The sequence below is a fragment of the Argentina silus genome (genome assembly GCF_951799395.1).
Source record: "Argentina silus genome assembly, chromosome: 5".
NCBI lineage: Eukaryota > Metazoa > Chordata > Actinopteri > Argentiniformes > Argentinidae > Argentina > Argentina silus.
Window position 1 is genome coordinate 3745247 of NC_139659.1, and position 7778 is coordinate 3753024.

Sequence of the window (7778 nt, forward strand, 5' to 3'; positions counted from 1 at the left end):
CAACCGACAAAACAATGCAACTATAATTCTCCTTTTGAATCCTACATACCAAAAGGATTTCTCAACGTCATTAACAGCCCAGGGTTTCTGGTTCCTGGACAGAACGGTCTGCAATCATGGTGAAATACGAGCTATGGTAAAGAGCGTGGGCACCATTCATACCCTGCATAGGGCTGTCCCTATAATAGGCCTAGGATTTACAGTGGAGCTTGTACAGAGGATGTAGCTGTAACTAGCCTGTGTCTATAGACACCGCCTCACCCTGTAGCTTAGCTAGCTGTAGCTAGCCTGTGTCTATAGACAGAAGTTCACCCTGTAGCTTAGCTAGCTGTAGCTAGCCTGTGTCTATAGACACCGCCTCACCCTGTAGCTTAGCTAGCTGTAACTAGCCTGTGTCTATAGACACTAACTCACCCTGTAGCTTAGCTAGCTGTAGCTAGCCTGTGTCTATAGACACCGCCTCACCCTGTAGCTTAGCTAGCTGTAGCTAGCCTGTGTCTATAGACACCGCCTCACCCTGTAGCTTAGCTAGCTGTAACTAGGCTGTGTCTATAGACACTAACTCACCCTGTAGCTTAGCTAGCTGTAGCTAGCCTGTGTCTATAGACAGCAGTTCACCCTGTAGCTTAGCTAGCTGTAACTAGCCTGTGTCTATAGACACTAACTCACCCTGTAGCTTAGCTAGCTGTAGCTAGCCTGTGTCTATAGACAGCAGTTCACCCTGTAGCTTAGCTAGCTGTAACTAGCCTGTGTCTATAGACACTAACTCACCCTGTAGCTTAGCACTAGATGCCAGTGTTAGATGCCTCACATGTGGACCATGTGTGAAATGCCTTATTTTACCTCGGGTGCCACCACTTCACCAGCTGTTGGCCACAGCTCAGATACTTATCTCTCTGTACTTTGAAAAGGGTGCGCTGGAGGATAGAATCATGGAAGGAACTATTTACAGTAATGAATGAGCGAAACAGTCAAACAAACAGACAAACAAACAAACAATCATTTCAACAAACAAACTGAGAATAGAAGACATAGCAATTCCCAGGTTATTCAATATTATTCATAACATTCTGGGTTCTATTCCTCGCCACCGGTTTTATATTCAACTCCATTTGAAGAAAGGAACACAATCCCCCAGTTGTTTGGGGTATAGGAGTTTGGTGCCCTGCTGGTGCGCTGGGCGGAGGTTGGGGGGGGGGGGGTGGTCTCCTAATGGGGGTATCTTCTCTCCACTTAGCCCCGTATGGCTTTGTGCTTAACTATGTAGCATTATATAATCACAGGACCGTATAGGGCTCTGCCATTGAGTCTTTGACCGAGACTCTGTGCTTTTAAGTGGGGAGCAACATAGAGCTTGCATTCCTCCGCAGAGAGAGTCTAGGGGTATAGGGTTGGGGTGGCTTCTCTCTGGAGGTTAAGTGGGATAAGAGTGTGTCTCATGTCAAAACGGGGGGCTCCCCCCGTCCCCAACAGTTCTGGAAAATTTGCAACGAGGTCAGATTGGATTACTGTGTTTTGGTATTTACATGGAGACAGAGACCTTTGAAATGTAAAACCATAGAGGGAAAGGCAAGTGCCATGCAGTCTGAGAGGACAGGCAACCCAGCTATGAAACCCAGAGCACATTCCCATTGGTGGCTTTGAATGCAGTAGAATACATTTCTGTATATGCTCTACAATCAGCCGTTTTGTAACGGGGAATATTTACTCTAGCAAATGCACTGTTTCAACTTCACACCCAGTCTTTGGACAGATCCATGTCACATATCAAACAAGTGCATTGCCTGAAATTGCATGAAATCCATTCCAACATATTTTAACTGCGTTTTGACTCATTGATCCTTGCAGTCTCAAACAATGCTCACTACAAAACTAACCGATTCGGCTCCCTATTCTAGACAGATCTGTAACTAACTTTGGTAGTCAGTGCAAATCACTTGCTAACATGATCATTGATTTTTTACTTCCAGCTATCACACAAAACCCCCTATATGTCCTCAGCCTTATCAGTGTTTGCCAGTGACCCATACCTGCATGGCAAAAGGATGCCGAGAAGGTTGGATGGCTGAAGGCTGAAGGCAGACTGCCCCCCCCCCCCCCCCCACGCTTACCAAAGCTCCCCAGATGTGTGTTGAAGGCCTGCCACCTTGTCTCTGGGGAACATGCACGCCTAACCTGCTCATACGGTTTTTCTGGTTCCTTATGGAAAGGATTCCCCAGGCACTGTGGTGGGATGAGCTCTTAATCCTCCCTGTTCACTAGAGGCTTCGCTGCCAAATGGTTCAGTCCTCAGCTCCGCTGGCTATACACAGTAGTTGTTGTTTTTGATTGGAAAAGGTGACATATTTTAGATACAGCTGTGCTGTGGATAATTATATGGAATGTGTGCTACCATTTCGATACTATGCAGATAGGGAGAAATGTATGTTTTTTTGCACTGAAGAAATGGTGTAGACTGTAGTAGAATGTTTTTCATGAGATTTAGACGTTAATGCAATGAATATGCTTATTATGTTGCGCCAGGATTGCTGATAGTCCTATCACTTTGAGATAATGCCACGCTTAGTCACCGGATACTGCCAATATGCGATTTTGTGTCTATTTCTACCCAATTGATGTATACATTTCACAAATTAATTAGTAACATGACAGTTTTTATTCATTTGAACTCAAAGTTTAAATTAATTAATCAACGAGTTAGTTAGATGAATTTGTTAATCAACTCTGTTACCACGTCACATGCATAAGATCTGTCAGTGAACTAATTTTACAATTGTATCCTTGACTGATTGTATACATCGAATTCAGAAAGCGTTCTCACAACGTATCCCAATCTAATTAAGATAGGTATTGAAGTATGCAGGCAATTTGATAACCTACTATTTAATCGTCTTTGTTCGAACTTCAAAAAGTGTAAAATCACAAACATAGCTAATTTAATTTCCAGGATCTGAATGGTTGCTCAAGTAGCGGATATAATAATGAGGAAATGATTGCAATCTTCGGATGTAGTCTATAACCAAGTATAATGCCAATATGGGAAATAATAAACCTGCTTATGTCTAACATCTTGAATAAAACAGAGACATTCATTAACGTTTTATCTCTGGAATGTTATAATGGTAAAAAGAGACTAAATTGGAAAATTTGCTGTGCGACCGCAAATGTCTCTCATGTTTTTTGTCTTTCAATACTTTATAAAGGGAGAAAACGTATATTTCATCTAAGAGCGTTTGTGTTCATTAGGCATTCACATTTTTGCTGTGGCACTCGTCTACCCGATCCACAGTAAATTGAAAGATTATACACAGCACGTGATCTATTTCGGATATTAATCTTTCAATCAATAGGCCTATATTTTAGGAAAAACTTGGTAGCCAGGCGGGCGTGCATGTTTTTGAAGTTGAGGGCTTGCGGTTTGACCTAAATGTTTTGGAAGTTGCAGGCTACTCTTTCTGCCCTTGCTGAAACTTGACCCCCTGTTTCTGGGTGAATTAACGGTTTTGTCAGCAGCGAGAACAACAATTTGAAGTTTACGCGGCGAACTCAAACGGCAAAGTTGAGTGCGGTCAATTGAATCCCCCACATGCTCCTCTGTGATTTGGAGGGAGACCTATCCAAACGTTTGAGCCATAATGCCTTCTGAATGTTTACGGGTAATTCCTCTGGGCGCTCAGCCTTGTGTTGTATCCTCCTCTCAGACAAATGCTCACTGAGTTCTCCCTCTTTCAGAAAAACAGAAATTAAATTGCACATGAAATAAGTTTAACGATCATAATTAGGCTTGATACAATGTTATCAATAATGGACCTTTTTAATAGCGCAGTAATAAAGTGCTTACTATACATATTGATAATAATGTGGTGTAAAGCACTCAGACTTCTCCATTCTACTGTCAGGGTTAGCATAATTTCTGTGTTTATACAAACGTTTTGGGAGTTTAAACATTCTTGCAGTTTTTACATGCTTTAGTTTATATGTTGGCATATCCTCTGTAATTTCAGGCGACAGTTACTTCCACATACGATGAGAATATTGTTCGACACTTTTTAAAACAGCAGCCAGCAACTGAAAAAGCAAGTTCTCTTTTTAAAACAAAAATATGAAGCAAACCGACCTATATGGAGGCCTATTTGTCCAATGTCTAAAATCCATACCCATAATCATTCCACGTTCGCCTCAGGTAGGGACCACATGCCAGTGTCCGTCCTGTTGTCTTTTACAACAGTCCCCCCCCCCCCCACAATCACTAATATACGTTTGAAAATATTAATGTACTTGAAATAGACTTCTTAAGCAAACAACACAATTCACTCTACAGTAGAAAATGCTGGTATATCTTTCATTCCGAACCTGAGGCCTACAAATGTATTTTTCGATCCAGAAGTTGCAGAACATTAATTTTAAAACGGTCGCATTGCAGCGGCACCTTAGTTGCCACTGGCATTCTGTAACCATGTTAGAGGCAACCTTTACTTTTGGTTTGTCCAAATTGAAAGCTGTCAAGAGTCTTGTGACATTTGAAACATGAGGCTGGCCGTATTTACAAAGTCAGACAATACAAGAAAACCACATGAAAATGAAAATAAGTAGGATGCGGTCAGGAGTTGTGCTTTCATTTATTCAAGTTCCCACAGATGTTTTGCATAAAGACATTTTTGGAGTAATGAGGGGGAGTGTTTGAACGTAAACTGAACCTGGTTGGACAAGCATGTACTGTAACGTCAAATAAGACTAAGAAGGAGGGGCAGGGTTTCTAGCAAACTATTGCAAAGATTGTCTTTTTTACCGAGTAAAACATGTGCCCTTTTGATAAACTGTTATTAGAGGTGATATCATTGGTTTTCACGCACACCTTAAATGTTAACAATAACCTAATTACAAAATAGCCTTCACGTTGGAAAGTTATAGGCCTACGGGACGCATGATGAGCACGTTTCGTAGCAGCCAATTCAGTGCAGTGTATTATCGCGTCCCCACAATTAATGAAATAAACCCATGACTCAAACACTACTACATAACTGAAATGTAACTGATTTAAAATAATGTGAAACGGTTAACACCTGTAGCCTGTTACAGGACTACATATGCATATTGTCATGGACTCCAAGGAATAGTGAAAACAACGTAGATTTGATGGAGAAAGAAAAGGTTTGTAGTTTGTTGTGGTTTTCCCAAGTGCTGTTTCGCATACCCATAGCCTATTCCCGTGCCTTCGTGTTAATGTGTTGTGTAGGCCTACAGAACGCAAACATTCACTTCCGTGCTGAAATGCAAGCATCAAGATCCATCCGAGTGCACACGCGGACACGACACACGCACACAAATCATTCAACCAACCAATTAAAATCCGATTAGGAAACATTTTAGTTTTCAAACCGAGGCAGTGAAAAGCCCGTAACCTTTCCGCACCAGGGTCATCCGCCTAATAAGATCCATTGCCTATAGTGAAGCCGCAGACCTTCAAAAATGTTCCTGGCGACCGACTGTGGCCCAAAGACCTTTGACATACATCGCAAATTAATTGGTCACTGTATTGAGAATAAGGTGGGATTCCAGTTAATTAGTCGAGAAATGAATAAGATTGAACATTATATGATTCGTTCCCGGCCCCTCATTTGTTAGTGGGGGATTTGGGGTGCATCAGCTTTTGTGCGCGGCAAATCAGAAGTGAGTAGCGTGGTGCCGATATACAGTGTCGTTTTGTGAACTGGCGACAGCCCGATTCATGGGAAAAACTTAAAGGAGACCCGCGTTATCACAGGACCTCATTATCTCATGTCTAAAACCATCTTTTAGGAACAATCCCTAATCAAGAGTGGCACAGACCTACTTTGTCGAGCTTGGGGTAAAATGGGTCCCCCACACACACCCTCCCACCTCTCTCATCTCTCTCTCTCTCTCTCTCTCTCTCTCTCTCTCTCTCTCTCTCTCTCTCTCTCTCTCTCTCTCTCTCACACACACACACACACACACACACACACACACACACACAGTCATGCGTCCTTGGTGCATGTGTTGCACCACATTCAACTGTGGAAAAATAGAAAGGGGTGGAGTTAGAGATTAGTTAAGTGTTTGAGATTAATTGAATGTACATGCTTTATTTATGTCGGCTATATCGTGTGTGTGTATGTGTGTGGGTTTGAGAGAGAACAAGTAAGATTTGCCCGTGGATAATACATTACTAATAAAATATCCATTGGCCTCCTAATGCCCTATTACCAAGATAACGATCATTATGATCGATTGCTTTGAGGTCTTGGCCAGGTGTACATCTTCAACAAATCGCAATAACCTATACTCAAAAATACACATAATTAACCTACAAATATGTAGCCTGTACACTGTTGTCTTTCTTCGTACATGAAAATAAAGGTGGTTCATTTACCTGTCTTGGCCATAAACCATTTATTTACCTTCAGGTGACTGTCGCAGAGAGAGAGTAGAGTAAAGATTGCCAGAGAGATTTACACCTGTCTCTCTGCTCAAACAGACAGCCTATATAGCCTACAGAGATGGCTGATGGAGCCAGGTTGTCTGGGGCTGAGCTAGACACCTCCCCTCATGTCTGGATTAAACAACATCATAAAAAATGACCATCAACGCCGCGCACTGTAAACAAATGATTCTACTGGGCGCCTGCCGCAGTGTCGCACCATTGCCATGTTAAATGCGAGTCATTTAAATGGAAGCAAACAAACAACCAACCATGTAGCAAGCAGCACACATCGCAGAGCGGAGGAGACTAGGATGTGATTCACTCTTCCTTGTAGGTTATTCATGCTGGGGTCCACCCCACCGCCAGCGCTGTCATGCGTGCAGGGCACTACTCGCACTTCGCTGGGCACCGGCCGGCTCGTCCCCGCCCCGCCGAGTAAATCGTGCAGAGTGTTTGATGTCATGGCTCCGGGTTTAGGAGACTCCAGTCCGTTGCGGGTCACTTGTTTCAAGAGAAATCTCGGCGAGACAGCGTAATTTCTCGGCAAACCTTTTATTTAAGGACTTTTAACCCCGCAAAGGAGCTTTGCTGGAGTGGCTTGTTGTTGCATAGTATTTTCGTTTTTCAAAATTTTCATGTGAGATCAGTCATTGTCCTTGTGTGTAGGTAACCCCTATTTTCAGCTGTGGAATGAAAGTCATACTGCGTTCTTTAACTATCATTCCAAGTCCAATTTAGTTTCGCAAGTTGAGTCTAATTTGTGATTCCAATAATTTCTACAAATTACTGTGAAAATATTACCCCTCCCTCCATTATTCTCATGAATTAGATTTTCTGAAATTAAAACTTAACTTGATGAGTTTAATTTATTTTCAAAGGCAGGTGTTGGTCAACAGTATATGTTTCGGCCTGGAATAACTTTATCCTGTGGGACTAACGAATAGGCCTCTCTCATTCTCAATCATTCACAGTTAGTATCAGTCGCCATACAGGAACGACAAAACAAACAAAAAAATCCACTATATCATGCACTGCTGAAAGAAACAAACTATTTTGAAATGTAGGCTATACTCGATATGAGCTTTCAATGTGTACGAAAACTAAACATTAAAAGTTTAAAAACTGAAAATAATTTATAGCATAAATATCGACCTGCAAATTAATTAGGCCAATTAATTGTATTACCTCGAGGCCAATATAGCATACAATTCACCTGCCTTTAAATGTCGGCCAAAAACATTATATAGGCTGTCTAATTTGTAGCTTAACTCACATTCATGTAAGCCTAGTGTGCATTGCGGTTACATTTGACCCCGGTTTTACCCATCCGCGCCGT